The 18,867-nt window shown below is 30.4% G+C and overlaps 3 non-coding genes across 3 annotated transcripts; all 3 read left to right on the top strand.

The window, feature by feature from the left end:
• The first annotated feature begins 1,406 nt into the window (after positions 1 to 1,406).
• On the top strand, positions 1,407 to 1,478 carry TRNAM-CAU (transfer RNA methionine (anticodon CAU)). Its single transcript has one exon. It is a non-coding gene; the product is annotated as a tRNA-Met (tRNA).
• Positions 1,479 to 9,685: 8,207 nt separating this feature from the next.
• Positions 9,686 to 9,757, top strand: TRNAM-CAU (transfer RNA methionine (anticodon CAU)). Its single transcript has one exon. It is a non-coding gene; the product is annotated as a tRNA-Met (tRNA).
• Positions 9,758 to 13,732: 3,975 nt separating this feature from the next.
• Positions 13,733 to 13,804, top strand: TRNAM-CAU (transfer RNA methionine (anticodon CAU)). Its single transcript has one exon. It is a non-coding gene; the product is annotated as a tRNA-Met (tRNA).
• The last annotated feature ends 5,063 nt before the right edge of the window (positions 13,805 to 18,867 follow it).

The raw sequence follows: 18,867 nt of genomic DNA, 5'->3' as shown, positions 1-18,867 counted from the left end.
AATTATAATAAAGTTGGAAATAACAAAAATGACAACAGTAAGTAATGATAATGAATCATAACGATTATGATAATGATAACAATGATAAGAAGCTTAAGAGCGAAAATATAATAATAGTAGTATAAGTATAATAATAGATAATAGTAATATCGTTCAGAACAATAAAATAACAGAGAAATGAGGATAATCGAGATGATAACAGCTAAACAGTTTTTTCTGCACTTTTTAAAACAATCGTAATATAGTAATCATGAAACTGATAAGGATAATAATAATGATTATAATTATAGTAAGGATTATGCTAATGCTACTATGAGTAATGATAATGATGCTAATAATAATGACAGCGGTGGTATTAATATTAATGATGATAATGATTAAAATAATATTGATAATGATAATGATTATAATATTATTGATAATGATAATGATTAACAAAATAATTGTAAAAAACTAATGCTGATGATTACAGAAACAGTTATGATGATAATAATGAAAAATCATAATAATCATATAAATAATAATAATGATAAAAATAATAATTACGGTAATAATAAAGATAATGACGGTACCATTGATAAGTATAAAAGGTCAGTGATAGCATTGACAATGATGATAGGGAGAGTTACAATAAAGATATCCGTAACAATAGTAATAATTGTAATAATGATGATTATATAGATACGAGAGCCAAATGCATAGCGAAATAATGAAACAGAAATGAGAAAGAAAACTAATAACTTTTCAGTCATAGTAATAACGGCAGACATGATTATATGGAAAGAATGATAATGATAATATTATTAATGATGTCAGAGATAAGGCTATTTACGAAATGTTAAGAATACTTATATATTATTCTAACCAGATTACCTAACAAAGTAACGCAGTGGAAGCGTGCCGGGCTCATAACCCGGAGGACCGTGGATCGAAACCACGCTTTGTTACATCTTCTAAATGTTTATTTTTAAAGTTTATTATTATCATTATTTTGTTTTGGATAAATTATTTATTTTGATTCTTTACATTCTTAAAATATCTAAAGAAGTGAAGCATTAAATTAAAATAATAATTACGGTAATAATAAAGATAATGATGACGGTACCATTGATAAGTATAAAAGGACAGTGATAGTATTGACAATGATGATAGGGAGAGTCACAATAAAGATATCCGTAACAATAGTAATAATTGTAATAATGATGATTATATAGATACGACAGCCAAATGCATAGCGAAATAATGAAACAGAAATGAGAAAGAAAAATGATAGCTTTTCAGTCATAGTAATAATGGCAGACGTGCATATGCAAAGAATGATAATGATGATATTATTAATGATGAAAGAGATAAGGCTATTTACGAAATGCTAAGAATAGTTATATACTACTCTAACTAGATTATCTAACAAGGTAGCGCAGTGGAAGCGTGCCGGGCTCATAACCCGGAGGACCGTGGATCGAAACCACGCTTTGTTACATCGTCTATTTTTTTATTTTTAAAGTTTATTATTCTCTTGGATGAATTATTTATTTTGATTTTTCATATTCTTACAATATCTAAAGAAGTGAAGCATGTTAAAGTTATAATAAAGATGGTGATAAAAAAGAACAAAAATGACAGCAACAACAACAATGTGATGATAACGATAGCAATGGTGAGAAGAGCAAAAATAACAATAATATTAATAACGCTTAGAACAATAATATAATGGAAAAATGAGGATGATGAAAATGATAATAGATAAACAATGAATCGGGTATTTTTCTGCATTTTTTAAAACTCATATAATAATCATGAAAAGGATAATGATGATAAAAATGAAAAGGAGATAACAATATAATGATGATAAAATAGACAATGATTATGACAATAATTATCATAATAATAGTATAAACAGAGGGAGGGAGAGGAGAAAGAGAGGGAAAGAGCAATAGAGAGAAGGGAGGGAAATATGATTTTAGACAAACTGCGTATTAACCATATAATTTATTACTCAGTACAGAAGTATTGGATTATTATTGCTCCAGCTTCGTTTGTTAGTTTTGTTCTAATATAAAATAAACAGCTGGACACTTCGGGCTTACAATCCTGACATTTTAGCTTGACCAATTATTGGGTAAAGTTGGGGTAGGAAGGGAGTGGGAACGGAAATTTTTTGAGAAATGATTACAGTAATAATCAGGATGATAATAGTAATTATAATGATGGTAATGCCAATAACTGCGGAAATGATCATGAAAATTAAAACGATAACGGTAGTAATAACATCGAGAAAGAAGAAAATAGCAAATTGATATGATCTTTTACTCAAATACGTAGGTAGGTTCTCGCTGGCGGGATCTACCCTTTACGAAAATAATTGCATAGGAACTCTACGTCACACCTCGTTATGGAATGAAAAGCAAAAGTGCGTAAAGTAACACCAGAACTGCAAGAAAAGCCACACAGTTCTTCACCTCAACGCCACCGGTCCTTCACGAATATAAAGCAAGTGATATTTAATTATAGGAATTTTCTTTGATTAATGATACGATCCTTATTAAAAATTTCGCTACAATTAAAGGTGACATATGCATTCGTACTTGAGAAAATGAGAGTGCCATTTTTAATGTTTATGTTTATAAAGGTAAGTTCTTGTTTCCTGTGAGAAAGTTTTATATATATATGCATATATACATATATATGCATATGTATATATATGTATATATATATATACATATGCATTGTATATATATACCATTAGCGTTATAGCAATAATTAGCATAGCTCTAAATGAAAATCATGGAATTTTAGACAATAATCCAACAATATTATATAATGATTGCAAATTACGAGATAATATTTATGATTAGTTTTTATTTCACAGTGATTTAAAAACGTTTGATTGGCAGGAGACGGAATATGTAATACCATAATTGAACATGGCCTAATTATTTCAAAAGATTTAGAACAACTGATAACACCTAAAAATCCTTGTTATTAATGAAACTTTCTATGGAAGCAAGTTTATCATATATGTACAGAAATTTTTGTTTGGTGCAATTGATCACAAACAAACAAAGAATCAAGTGATTTCACAACAGTCATTAGATGTTTTGAATGTTAAAACGGAGAGAGAGCGAGAGAGAGAGAGAGAGAGAGAGAGAGAGAGAGAGAGAGAGAGAGAGAGAGAGAGAGAGAGAGAGAGAGAGAGAGAGAGAGAGAGTGAGAGTGTTAATGTATATATGGTAGGTACGCTTTCTTGATAAACTCATTCACTCATAGTTAGATATATAATATATATGTGTATATAAACAGATTGATAGACAGATAGATAAATAGATAGAGAGTGAGAGAGAACGGTGATGTAATTACAGTGACATAGATGATTTATCATTGTTTCTGTGTGTGCAGCGCCTATCTATGAGTCAATGCCTGATAATGAGTTACGAAACAGTAAATATAACTCGATTCGATCATTCTGAATACCCTTTATCTTGTGCTAAAATCTGATTATAGTTTTCGTTATTATTATTCCGTGAGTCTTGGTGTTTCTGTGAGCAGACGCATCCACATTCGAACAGCTGAGCGAGGAAATACGTGTTTATTTGTTTCAACTACAAGCTTGGTGGTTCCTAAGAGGAATATGCAGAGTCTAAGAATCGACTCCCAATACATTCATTGGCTGCATATCTGATATCTTGATAACAAAAATCTTGTTCATTCGGAGGAAATGAGCAGTCCATCTCGCTCTCTACTTCCATTTGTTATTTATGCAGTTTATTTCCTTTCTATGTCAATGTACGTCTGTTTACACTATATGTATTAGTGTAGAAATAATTGGCATATGTCCTTTATCACAAAATTAGTTTATATATATATATATTACCTTATGAAGTTTATGAACTAATTAAAGCCACTCAAAGTATGGATAATATAGATGTGTGTACATGTGTGTGGAGGAAATGAAGTTCTTAAAATATATTTAGCGTTAAAGATTTTAGTGTCATATGCAAATATACAAACTTTTCCTGAGGACTTCTTGCTTTTCAGGATATCCACGCAATGGATATGAGAATAATGATAATAATGACTAATACGGTCTGCGGCTGAAATTAGAATATGATAATAATAATGATAATGATAATAATAATGATAATGATAATAATAATGATTACGATCCTAATATAGATAATGACGGTACCACTGATGAAAAAATATAAAATGGCAGTGATAGTATTGACAATGATGATAAGGAGAGTCACAATAAAAATATCCTTAACAATAGTAATAATCGTAATAATAATGATTATATAGATACGGGAGACACGTGCATTGCCTCTGATATGGCTTCTTTGATAAGTGTCGCAGCTTTGTGTTAGTTAGAATTGGCCAAATTGTGTCAATATATATCATATGTAACAAGCGATGATGAAACAACAAATGCATACTTTAAAGACAGAACTAATTTAGAAATAAGAAGAGATCGTCGTGATGGAGGAATGGTTAACGGTGTGGCTTGGAATTTCCAAGACCCACGTTCGAGACTGTTCCATGCCAAGTGTGGAATCACACGTAGGCCCATTTTTCATTTTTGTGTTTCTTCTTCTTATTATTATTATTCTTATTATTGTTATTATTATTATTATTATTATTATTATTATTATTATCATTATTCTTCTTATTATTATTATAAAAAAATATTACGATTATTATTTCATCGTTTGGTTTCTCTTACAATATTTTTCCACGTCTTTATAAATTCCAAAGTTCCAGACTGTTCCATGCCAACTATGGAATCGCACGCAGGCCCCGATATTCAAGATTATAATACTCTTGGTAATTTCAAGTAAATGATGTATCGAATAGGTTGCACAGAAGAGGTTGAACAATTTATCATTCATCATATATACATACAAACATTCTCTATCTATCTATCTATCAACCTTTCTCTATCTCTTTATATACATCTACATAATATATCTATTTATTTATCTAGCAGTTAATATGTTTATCAAGGAAGGTTGTCTATCATATATATATATATATATATATATATATATATATATATATATATATATATATATATATATATATATATATATATATAACTTTAATTCTCTCATTCTCTCTATCATTCTGTCTGTCTCTCTCTCTACCAATTTTGACATTCAAAGTATTTAATTATTATGAAATCATTTATATCCTTTTCATTTTGATCCATTGCACCAAAAAAGATCATATGTACGTCTTCTTCCTAAGGAAGTTTAATTCATAACAAGGATTTTCGTGCGAACAGTTGCAACTCGTTTGAAATACTGAAGTAATGTTGAAAAAAAGCGATCGTCAGGGACCCTACAATGCTAGATTAATTATGGCGAGTATTTTACATATTAAGCCATTATATTTCTTGAAGCACGAAAATGTTTCATTCTTTAAACATCTGTGTATGGCAGTTAAATCAATTAAGTTTTTGTATATTCGCTGAGACCTTTGTAAATGGTTCTCGTTGCTCCACCATCTAGTAGCGTTAATCGAACTAATGAAATTATTTTTTCTGATTCACTAACAGAAAACATGTTACACTGTATTACTTATTACCTAAACGCAGAATTACAGTGAATATATAGATGATTTATGATCGTGTGTGTGTTGTGTGCAGCGCCTATCACGAACTCAATACTTGATAATAAAATACGAACCAGTAAGTATAACTCGATTGTTCTGAATGCCCTTTATCTTGTGCTAAAATCTGACCATAGTTTTTCGTTATCATTATTCCGTGAGTCTTGGTGTTTCTGTGAACAGACGCATCCACATTCGAACAGCTGAGCGAGAAAACACGTATTTATTTGTTTCAACTACAAGCTTGGTGGTTCCTAGGAGGGTGAATATCCAAAGTCTAAGAATCGACTCCCAATACATTCATTGGCTGCATATCTGATATCTTGGTAACAAAAATCTTGTTCACTTTGAGGAAATGAGGAGACCATCTCGATCTCTACTTCCATTTGTTATTTATGCAATGTTCATTTCCCTTCTGTGTCAATGTCCGTCTGTTTACAATTTATGTATTAGTGTAGAAATAATTGGTAATGTCCTTTATCACAAAATCATATATATTACCTTAAAGAAATTATGAACTAATTAGTCAATCAAGTAAGAATAACATGGATGAGTAAACAAATATAAAAACTTTTCCTGAGGACATCTTGCTTTCGGGATACTCAAGCTAATGGATATGAGAACAATAATAATTGTGACTTAAAATCGTCTTCGGATGAAATTAGATGATAACAGTAACGATAACGATAATAACAATGATAATGATAATAATAATGATAATGATAATAATAATGATTACGATACCAAGATGATTACGGTAACATTGGTAAAAGATACAAAATGTCAGTAATAGTATTGACAATGATGATAAGGAGATTCAGAATAAAAACATCCTTAACAATAGTAATAACTGTAATAATAAGGATTATATAGATACGAGAGCCAAGTGCACAGCGAGATAATGAAACAGAATATGCAAAGAATGATAAAGATGATGATATTAGTAATGATGGCAGAGATAAGGCTAATCATAATATGCTAAGAATAGTTATACATTGTTCTAGTGACATTACAAAACAAGGTAGCGCAGTGGAAGCGTGCCGGGCTCATAACCCGGAGGACGGTGGATCGAAACCACTTTGTTACAGGGTTAAAGGTCTTTTTATTTTTTAAAGTTTATTATTATTATTTTGTTTTAAATAGATTGTAAATTTTATTTTTTCATATTCTTAAAAATCATATAGAAGTGAAGCATATTCAAATTATAATAAAGCTGGTGATAAGAACAACAAAAATGGCAGCAGCAACAACAATAAGTGATGATAATGGTAACAATAACGATAACTATGATGAGAAGCTTGAGAACAAGAGTAACGATAATAGTAATGTCGCTTAGAACAATAAAATCGAGGATAACCAAGATGATAATAGATAAACAGTGAATCGTGTGCTTTTCTGCATTCTTTAAAACATAATATAATAATCATGAAAATGATAATGATAATTATAATAAAAATGAGATAACGCAAATAATGAAACTGAAATAGATGATAATGACAGTAATGACTATAATGATAGTAAGGATAATGCTAATACTATTATGAGTAATGATAATAATTATAAAAATGATGACAGCGATGGTAGTAATAGTAATTATGATGAAAACTGATGTAATGATGATTATGATAGTATTGATAATAATAATCAAAATAATTATAAAACAGTAATGATAATTACAAAAAATAATAATAATGATAATAATAATGACAATAGTAGTAATAACGATTAAGTGATAACAAATAATGACAATAATAAGAATGATATTGATAATGATAATGCCAATAGAGATAACGATAATGAAGAAAACAGCAATTACAGTAATGATAATAATAATAATGACATTGATCATTACGGTGATGATGATACTGTTAACCACAAATTTAATTTTAACGGAATATATTCAAGATGTTAGTAACGAAATCAAAAATGACTTGGACTATAATATCGATGACTTTGCGAGGTTGTTTTTTGCTCTGTGACTAATGATGTACATGTGTGTGTGTGTGTGTGTGTGTGTGTGTGTGTGTGTGTGTGTGTGTGTGTGTGTGTGTGACCGAGAATAAGACCGAGCATAATCAACTCCATAATGTTCAGCTTAATTTCATCCATTATGGTCAAGGGCAAAATAAGAAATTAATCTAAAAAATTCGTTTATCCTTATGTGTGTGTGTGAATAGTTCCATAACACAAGCGTACATACATATATATGTTTTTGGCATGAGCATATGCTTCTCAGATATCACCTTGCCTCTTGTCAAATTTAGTCCATCTACCCATCCAGTTAATTTAAGATGATTGCGGGATGAGCATTTCCGTTAGAAAGAAATAATATTAAAAATATAAAAATAATCATTATCATTGTTGTTATCAAAACCAAGGCTACTATTACTATGATACTTATCTTCATATTATTGTATTATTACTGTTTTATCCTATTCCTCATCAGCGCTTATTATCAGAGTCTTTCTTCTCTCACTCTCTGCCTATCCCCATATCTCTTTGTCATCCAGTCAATCACTGTTGATTTCATTGTTTTCCTTCTTCCATTTCCATTTCTTTACTTCATCCTTCTTCATGTTACATATTTCTGTTCTTTGTATAAATGCATCAGTCACTCTCTTTGCACTTTGGTCATTATTCTCTGTCTGTCTGTCTGCCTTTCTGTTTTAGTCTCTCGCTCTCTGCTCTCTCTCCCTCTCTCTCTCTCATCATCCTTCTCTCTGCCTTTATCTTTCTCTCTCTCTCTTATATTCCTTCTCTACTTTGTCTTTTTTTCTCTCTCATCTTCCTTCTCACTGCCTTAATCTCTCTCTCCTCTCTGTTTTTAGTTTTGTGGGAAATTTACTACATAAGCAAGCAGCAAGTAGGTAGGTAAGTTCTCTTGAAAATCATATTTCCTGATTAGTTCTCGCTGATGGGATCTACCCTTTGTGAAAATCATTGTATAGGAACTCTACGTCACACCTCGTTATGAAATGAAAAGCAAAAGTGCGTACAGTAACACCAGAACTGTAAGAAAAGCCACACAGTTCTTCACCTCAACGCCACCGGTCCGTCACGAATATAAAGCAAGCAATATTTAATTATAGAAACATTCTTTGATTAATTATCCAATTCTTATTAAAATTCTCGCTGCCATTGAAGTCAAACATTTTCCTTTGTACTTGAGAAAACGAATGTGCCATTTTTACTTCTCATTTTTTTAATATACAATGTTTAGTTTGCTTTGTGTGATTGTTAAGATCTGTCGTGAGAAAAAAAATAGATGATTGATAGCAGAGAGTAATGTACATGTAAACATAAACATATATATACATACATACATACCTGGATAAGAGAGACACTGGAGAGAGGCTATAGCACTAAGGGGAGGATCAGCAGTGTGAGACTAAATAATACAAATATTTTGTAGAAGGTTATTCATTGTATCTATCTATTCTAATCCACACGAGATATTCCATAGCGACAAACAAATCTTAGGCATTTATTTCGCTATTCAGTGTATTAAAACAGACAAATTCATGATTCACAACACGAATAGATGTGCGTATTTGTGTGGGGAGGAACTGAAGTTCCTAAAACATATTTAGCCTCAGTGATTTTTATGTCATATACAAACATACAAACTTTTCCTGAGGACTTCTTGTTTTCGGGATACCCATGCTAATGGATATGAGAATAATGATAATAGTGATTTTAATATGGTCTGCTAACAATAACAATGATGATAATGATAATAATAATAGTTATGATATTAAAAAAGATAATGACGGTACCACTGATAAAAAATAAGAAATGGCAGTGATAGTATTAATAATGATGATATGGAAATTCACAATAAAGATATCCTTAACAATAGTAATAATTGTAATAATAATGATTATATAGATACGAGGGCCAAGTGCACAGCGAGATAATGAAAAAGAAATGAGAGAAAAAATGATTTCAGTCGTAGGAATAATGGCAGACATGATAATATGCAAAGAATGATAAAGATGATGATATTAGTAATGATGCCAGAGATAAGGCTATCATGATATGCAAAGAATAGTTATACATTGTTCTAATGAGATTACCTAACAAAGTAGCGCAGTGGAAGCGTGCCGGGCTCATAACCCGGAGGACCGTGGATCGAAACCACGCTTTGTTACAGGGATATGAATTTTATTTTTTAGTTTATTATTATCATTATTTTCTTTTAAATAGATTGTAAATTTTATTTTTTCATATTCTTTTTCATATAGAAGTAAAGCATATTTAAATTATAAAAAAGTTGGAAATAAAAACAACAATGACAACAGTAAGTAATGATAATGAATCATAACGATTATGATAATGATAACAATGATAAGAAGCTTAAGAGCAAAAGTATAATAATAGTAGTAAAAGTATAATAATAGATAATAGTAATATCGCTTAGAATAATAAAATAACAGAGAAATGAGGATAATCGAGATGATAACAGCTAAACAGTTTTTTCTGCACTTTATAAAACAATCAAAATATAGTAATCATGAAACTGATAAGGATAATAATAATGATTATAATGAGAGTAAGGATTATGCTAATACTACTATGAGTAATGGTAATGATGCTAATAATAATGACAGCAGTGGTAATAATATTAATGATGATAATGATTATAATAATATTGATAATAATGATTATAATAGTATTGATAATGATTATGATTAACAATATAATTGTAAAAACTAATGCTGATGATTACAGAAACAGTTATGATGATAATAATGAAAAAATCATAATAATCATATAAATAATAATAATGATAAAAATAATAATTACGGTAATAATAAAGATAATGATGACAGTACCATTGATAAGTATGAAAGGACAGTGATAGCATTGACAATGATGATAGGGAGAGTCACAATAAAGATATCCGTAACAATAGTAATAACTGTAATAATGATGATTATATAGATACGAGAACCAAATGCATAGCGAAATAATGAAACAGAAATGAGAAAGAAAAATGATAGCTTTTCAGTCATAGTAATAATGGCAGACGTGCATCTGCAAAGAATTATAATGACAATATTATTAATGATGTCAGAAATAAGGCTATTTACGAAATACTAAGAATAATTATATATTATTCGAACCAGATTACCTAATAAGGTAGCGCAGTGGAAGCGTGCCGGGCTCATAACCCGGAGGACCGTGGATCGAAACCACGCTTTGTTACATCTTCTAAATGTTTATTTTTAAAGTTTATTATTATCATTATTTTGTTTTGGATAAATTACTTATTTTGATTTTTTCATATTCTTAAAATATCTAAAGAAGTGAAGCATGTTAAAGTTATAATAAAGATGGTGATAAAAAGAACAAAAATGACAGCAACAACAACAATGTGATGATAACGATAGCAATGGTGAGAAGAGCAAAAGTAACAATAATATTAATAACGCTTAGAACAATAATATAATAGAAAAGTGAGGATAATGAAAATAATAATAGATAAACAATGAATCGGGTATTTTTCTGTATTTTATATGCTTATATACATACATATATATGCATATGTATATATATGTATGTATATATATACATGTGCATCGTGTGTATATCTATACATAATACCATTAGCGTTATAACAATACTTAGCATAGCTCTAAGTTTCTTAGGAGTATTATCATTATTGATATGAGAGAGAGAGAGAGCACTAAATAATGATAAATACTTGACAAACATCGCATAGATAAGCAAAATTCCTTATTGTGTAAAACACTCCCTTGAGGAGTTTTCTATCATAAATAAAGCAATAACGATGCCAATAATAAGAATGAAAATCATGGAAATTTAGAAAATATTATATAATGATCGCAAATTACGAGATAATATTTATGATTAGTTTTTGTTTCACAACGATTTAATTTGATTGACAGGAGACAACGGAATATGTAATACCACAATTAATAAACACGAAAAATGGGCCTACGTATGATTCCACACTTGGCATGGAACAGTCTCGAACGTAGGTCTCGGAAATTCCAAGCCACACCGTTAACCATTCCTCCATCACGACGAACTCTTCTTAAGAGTAAATTAGTTCTGCCTTTAAAGTATGCATTTGTTGTTTGATCATCACTTGTTACATGTGATATATTTTGGCACAATTTGGCCAGTTCTGACTAACACAAAGCTACGACACTTATTAGAGACCAGTGAGAAAGAGAGAGTGAGAGTATATATATACATTCAGTGTACACACACACACACACAAATATATATATATATATATATATATATATATATATATATATATATATATATATATATATATATATATATATATATATATATGTATGTATGTATTATATATGCCTATCTAGAGAGAGAGAGAGAAGGAATGAACGAAGCCATTAATTGGTGCGTGAGTGAGTGAATTTAGAATGAATGCGAGAGAGTGAGAAAGTGAATGAATGAACGAATTAATTATTTGATTAATGAGAGTCAGCGAATGAGCTGATAGAGTGAATGAGAGAGATATTCCAAGATACATATACATTCAGAATATAATGTAAACACACGTGCAAGCATATATATTTTTATGCATATCCATCTCTCTCTATATATATTCATCAATATACAAGCAAAGACTGACAGAGGGAAGGAGAGAGGGAGGAAGGGAAGGAGAGAGGGAAGGAGGGGAAGAGAGAGGGAGGGAGGGAGGTAGGGAGAGAAAGTCAGAAATCTCTCTGATGACTTAAACCGAAAATGTCAATAGCGGTAAATTTCACAATATATTAAAGTATATCCCTGATACGAATGCGACCAACAGGTAAACGTTTTTTTCCATAATTTGTATGTTAGTTTACAAGTCAGAGAGAGAGAGAGAGAGAGAATAAACGAGCGAGGGAGAGAATGAGTGTGCAAGCGAGTTGAAAGTGAAAGTTACATATACGTTTAATTAAGAAAGTAAACATTCTACATAATATTATTCAATATCTAAACGTAGAATTACAGTGATATAGATGACTAATAATTGTTTGTGTGTGTGCAGCGCCTATCACGTAGTCAATACTGGATAATGAGTTACGAAACAGTAAATATAACTCGATTCGATTATTCTGAATGCCCTTTATCTTGTGCTAAAATCTGATTATAGTTTTCGTTATTATTATTCCGTGAGTCTTGGTGTTTCTGTGAGCAGACGCATCCACATTCGAACAGCTGAGCGAGAAAACACGTGTTTATTTGTTTCAACTACAAGCTTGGTGGTTCCTAGGAGGGTGAATATCCAAAGTCTAAGAATCGACTCCCAATACATTCATTGGCTGCATATCTGATATCTTGGTAACAAAAATCTTGTTCATTCTGAGGAAATGAGTAGTTCATCTCCCTCTCTACTTTTATTTGTCATTTATGCAATGTTCATTTCCCTTCTGTGTCAATGTCCGTCTGTTTACAATTTATGTATTAGTGCAGAAATAATTGGTATATGTCCTTTATCACAAAATCATATATATTACCTTAAGTAATTTATGAACTAATTAAAGTCACTCAAGTAGGGATAATATGGATGTGTGTACATGTGTATGGAGGAAATGAAGTTCTTAAAATATATTTAGAATCACTGATTTTCGGGTCATATACAAATATAAAAACTTTTCCTGAGGACATCTTGCTTTCGGGATACTCATGCTAATGGATATGAGAACAATGATAATGGTGACTTAAAATCGTCTGCGGCTGAAATTAGATGATAACAATAATGATAACGATAATAATAATGATAATGATAATAATAATGATAACGATGATAATAATGATTACGATACCAAGATGATTACGGTAACATTGGTAAAAATATAAAATGTCAGTAATAGTATTGACAGTGATGATAAGGAGATTCACAATAAAAACATCCTTAACAATAGTAATAACTGTAATAATATGGATTATATAGATACGAGAGACAAGTGCACAGCGAGATAATGAAACAAATGAGAGAAAAAATTATTTCAGTCATTGGAATAATGGCAGACATGATTATATGCAAAGAATGATAAAGATGATGATATTAGTAATGATGGCAGAGATAAGGCTAATCATGATCTGCAAAGAATAATCACACATTGTTCTAATGAGATCACAAAACAAGGTAGCGCAGTGGAAGCGTGCCGGGCTCATAACCCGGAGGACCGTGGATCGAAACCACGCTTTGTTACAGAGTTATAATTATTTTATTTTAAATAGATTGTAAATTTTATTTTTTCATATTCTTAAAAATCATATAGAAGTGAAGCATATTCAAATTAGAATAAAGCTGGTGATAAGAACAACAAAAATGGCAGCAGCAACAACAAGAAGTGATGATAATGGTAACAATAACGATAACAATGATGAGAAGCTTGAGAACAAGAGTAACGATAATAGTAATATCGCTTAGAACAATAAAATCGAGGATAACCAAGATGATAATAGATAAACAGTGAATCGTGTGCTTTTCTGCATTCTTTAAAACATAATATAATAATCATGAAAATGATAATGATAATTATAATAAAAATGAGATAACGCAAATAATGAAACTGAAATAGATGATAATGACAATAATGATTATAATGATAGTAAGGATAATGCTAATACTATTATGAGTAATGATAATAATGATAAAAATAATGACAGCGATGGTAGTAATAGTAATTATGATGAAAACTGATGCTAATGATGATTATAATAGTATTGATAATAATAATCAAAATAATTATAAAACAGTAATGATAATTACACAAAAAATAATAATGATAATAATAATGACAATAGTAGTAATGATAACGATTAAGTGATAACAAATAATGACAATGATAATAATGATATTGATAATGGTAATGATAATAGAGATAATGATAATGAAGAAAACAACAATTACAGTAATGATAATAATAATGACATTGATAATTACGGTAATGATGATACTGTTAACCACGAATTTAATTTCAACGGAATATATTCAAGATGTTAGTAACGAAATTAAAAATGACTAAGACTATAATATCGATGACTTTGCGAGGTTGTTTTTTGCTCTGTGACTAATGATGTACATGTGTGTGTGTGTGTGTGTATGTGTGTGTGACCGAGAATAAGACCGAGCATAACCAACTTTATGTTCAGCTAAATTTCATCCATTATGGTCAAGGGCAAAATAAGAAATTTATCTCAAAAATTTCGTTTATGCTTATGTGTGTGTGTGTGAATAGTTCCATAACACAAGCGTACATACATATATATGTTTTTGGCATGAGTATATGCTTCTCAGACATCACCTTGCCTCTTGTCAAATTTAGTCCATCTACCCATCCAGTTAATTTAAGATGATTGCGGGATGAGCATTTGCGTTAGAAAGAAATAATATTAAAAATATAAAAATAATCATTATCATTGTTGTTATCAAAACCAAAGCTACTATTACTATGATACTTATCTTCATATTATTGTATTATTACTGTTTTATCCTATCATTCTCATCAGCGCTTATTATCATTATTAGTCTCTCTTCTCTCACTCTGTCTATCCCCATATCTCTTTATCATCCAGTCAATCACTCTTGATTTAATTGCTTTCCTTCTTCCATTTCCATTTCTTTACTTCATCCTTCTTCATGTTACCTATTTCTGTTCTTTGTATGAATGCATCAGTCACTCTCTTTGCACTTTGGTCATTATTCTCTGTCTGTCTGCTTTTCTGTTTTAGTCTCTCGCTCTCTGCTCTCTCTCCCTCTCTCTCTCAAATATTCCTTCTCTCTGCCTGTATCTCTCTCTTTCTCTCTTATATTCCTTCTCTACTTTGTTTTGTTTTTTCTCTCTCATCTTCCTTCTCACTGCCTTAATCTCTCTCTCCTCTCTGTTTTTAGTTTTGTGGGAAATTTACTACATAAGCAAGCAGCAAGTAGGTAGGTAAGTTCTCTTGAAAATCATATTTCCTGTTTAGTTCTTGCTGGCGGGATCTACCCTTTGTGAAAATCATTGTATAGGAACTCTATGTCACACCTCGTTATGAAATGAAAAGCAAAAGTGCGTTCAGTAACACCAGAACTGTAAGAAAAGCCACACAGTTCTTCACCTCAACGCCACCGGTCCTTCACGAATATAAAGCAAGCAATATTTGATTATAGAAACATTCTTTGATGAATTATCCAATTCTTATCACAATTCTCGCTGCCATTGAAGTCAAACATATTCATTTGTACTTGAGAAAACGAATGTGCCATTTTTACTTCTAATTTTTGAGTATACAATATTTAGTTTGCTTTGTGTGATTGTTAAGATCTGTCGTGAGAAAAAAAAATAGATGATTGATAGCAGAGAGTAATGTACATGTAAACATAAACATATATATACATACATACATACCTGGATAAGAGAGACGCTGGAGAGAGGCTATAGCACTAAGGGGAGGATCAGCAGTTTGAGGCTAAATAATCCAAATATTTTGTAGAAGGTTATTCATTGTATCTATCTATTCTAATCCACACGAGATATTCCATAGCGACAAACAAATCTTCGGCATTTATTTCGCTATTCAGTGTATTAAAACAGACAAATTCATGATTCACAACACGAATAGATATGCATATTTGTGTGGGGAGGAACTGAAGTTCTTAAAACATATTCAGCCTCAGTGATTTTTATGTCATATACAAATATACAAACTTTTCCTGAGGACTTCTTGCTTTCGGGATACCCATGCTAATGGATATGAGAATAATGATGATAGTGATTTTAATATGGTCTGCGGCTGAAATTAGAATATGATAACAATAATGATAATGGGAATAATAACTATGATACTAAAAAAGATAATGACGGTACCATTGATAAAAAATATAAAATGGCAGTGATAGTATGAACAATGATGATATGGAGATTCACAATAAAAATATCCTTAACAATAGTAATAATTTTAATAATAATGATTATATAGATACGAGAACCAAGTGCACAGCGAGATGATGAAACAGAAATGAGAGAAAAAATGATTTCAGTCGTAGGAATAATGGCAGACATGATTATATGCTAAGAATGATTAAGATGATGATATTAGTAATGATGACAGAGATAAGGCTAATCATAATATGCTAAGAATAATTATACATTGTTCTAATGAGAACATAAAACAAGGTAGCGCAGTGGAAGCGTGCCGGGCTCATAACCCGGAGGACCGTGGATCGAAACCATGCTTTGTTACAAGGGAAAGTAATTTTATTTTTTAAAGTTTATTATTATCATTATTCTGTTTTAAATAGATTGTAAATTTTATTTTTTCATATTCTTTTTCATATAGAAGTGAAGCATATTCAAATTATAATAAAGTTGGAAATAACAAAAATGACAACAGTAAGTAATGATAATGAATCATAACGATTATGATAATGATAACAATGATAAGAAGCTTAGGAGCGAAAGTATAATAATAATAGTAAAAATATAATAATAGATAATAGTAATATCGTTCAGAACAATAAAATAACAGAGAAATGAGGATTATCGAGATGATAACAGCTAAACAGTTTTTTTCTGCACTTTTTAAAACAATCGTAATATAGTAATCATGAAACTGATAAGGATAAGAATAATGATTATAATTATAGTAAGGATTATGCTAATGCTGCTATGAGTAATGATAATGATGCTAATGATAATGACAGCGGTGGTATTAATATTAATGATGATAATGATTAAAATAATATTGATAATGATAATGATTATAATATTATTGATAATGATAATGATTAACAAAATAATTGTAAAAAACTAATGCTGATGATTACAGAAACAGTTATAATGATAATAATGAAAAAATCATAATAATCATATAAATAATGATAATGATAAAAATGATAATTACGGTAATAATAATGATAATGATGACGGTACCATTGATAAGTATAAAAGGACAGTGATAATATTGACAATGATGATAGGGAGAGTCACAATAAAGATATCCGTAACAATAGTAATAATTGTAATAATGATGATTATATAGATACGAGAGCCAAATGCATAGCGAAATAATGAAACAGAAATGAGAAAGAAAAATGATAGCTTTTCAGTCATAGTAATAATGGCAGACGTGCATATGCAAAGAATGATAATGATGATATTATCAATGATGAAAGAGATAAGGCTATTTACGAAATGCTAAGAATAGTTATATATCATTCTAGTCAGATTACCTAACAAGGTAGCGCAGTGGAAGCGTGCCGGGCTCATAACCCGGAGGACCGTGGATCGAAACCACGCTTTGTTTTAAAAACTCATATAATAATCATGAAAAGGATAATGATGATAATAATGAAAAGGAGATAACATATATAATGATGATAAAATAGACAATGATTATGACAATAATTATCATAATAATAGTATAAAGAGAGGGAGGGAGAGGAGAAAGAGAGAGAGAAAGAGCAATAGAGAGAAGGGAGGGAAATATGATTTTAGACAAACTGCGTATTAACCATATAATTTATTACTCAGTACAGAAGTATTGGATTATTATTGCTCCAGCTTCGTTTGTTAGTTTTGTTCTAATATAAAATAAACAGCTGGACACTTCGGGCTTACAATCCTGACATTTTAGCTTGACCAATTATTGGGTAAAGTTGGGGTAGGAAGGGAGTGGGAACGGAATTTTTTTGAGAAATGATTACAGTAATAATCAGGATGATAATAGTAATTATAATGATGGTAATGCCAATGACTGCGGATATGATCATGAAAATTAAAATAATAATAACGGTCATAATAACATCAAGAACGAAGAAAATAGCAAATTGATATGATCTTTTAGTCAAGTACGTAGGTAAGTTCTCGCTGGCGGGATCTACCCTTTACGAAAATCATTGCATAGGAACTCTACGTCACACCTCGTTATGAAATGAAAAGCAAAAGTGCGAACAGTGACACCAGAACTGCAAGAAAAGCCACACAGTTCTTCACTTCAACGCCACCGGTCCTTCACGAATATAAAGCAAGTAATATTTAATTATAGGAATTTTCTTTGATTAATGATACGATCCTTATTAAAAAAAATCGCTACCATTTAAGGTGACATATGCATTCGTACTTGAGAAAACGAGAGTGCCATTTTTGATTTTTATGTTTATAGTATTCAGGAATGATAATGTGCTAGGTTTCTTGTTGCAAATTTCGAATATAGTGTTTAGTTTGCGTTTGTGTGATTGTTAGGATCTGTCGTGAGAGAAAAATAGGTATATATACATACACACAC

This window comes from Penaeus vannamei, chromosome 3 (genome assembly GCF_042767895.1).
Source record: "Penaeus vannamei isolate JL-2024 chromosome 3, ASM4276789v1, whole genome shotgun sequence".
Lineage (NCBI taxonomy): Eukaryota > Metazoa > Arthropoda > Malacostraca > Decapoda > Penaeidae > Penaeus > Penaeus vannamei.
Note: the sequence above shows the minus strand (reverse complement) of the source record. Positions and strands in the feature narration are given on the sequence as shown.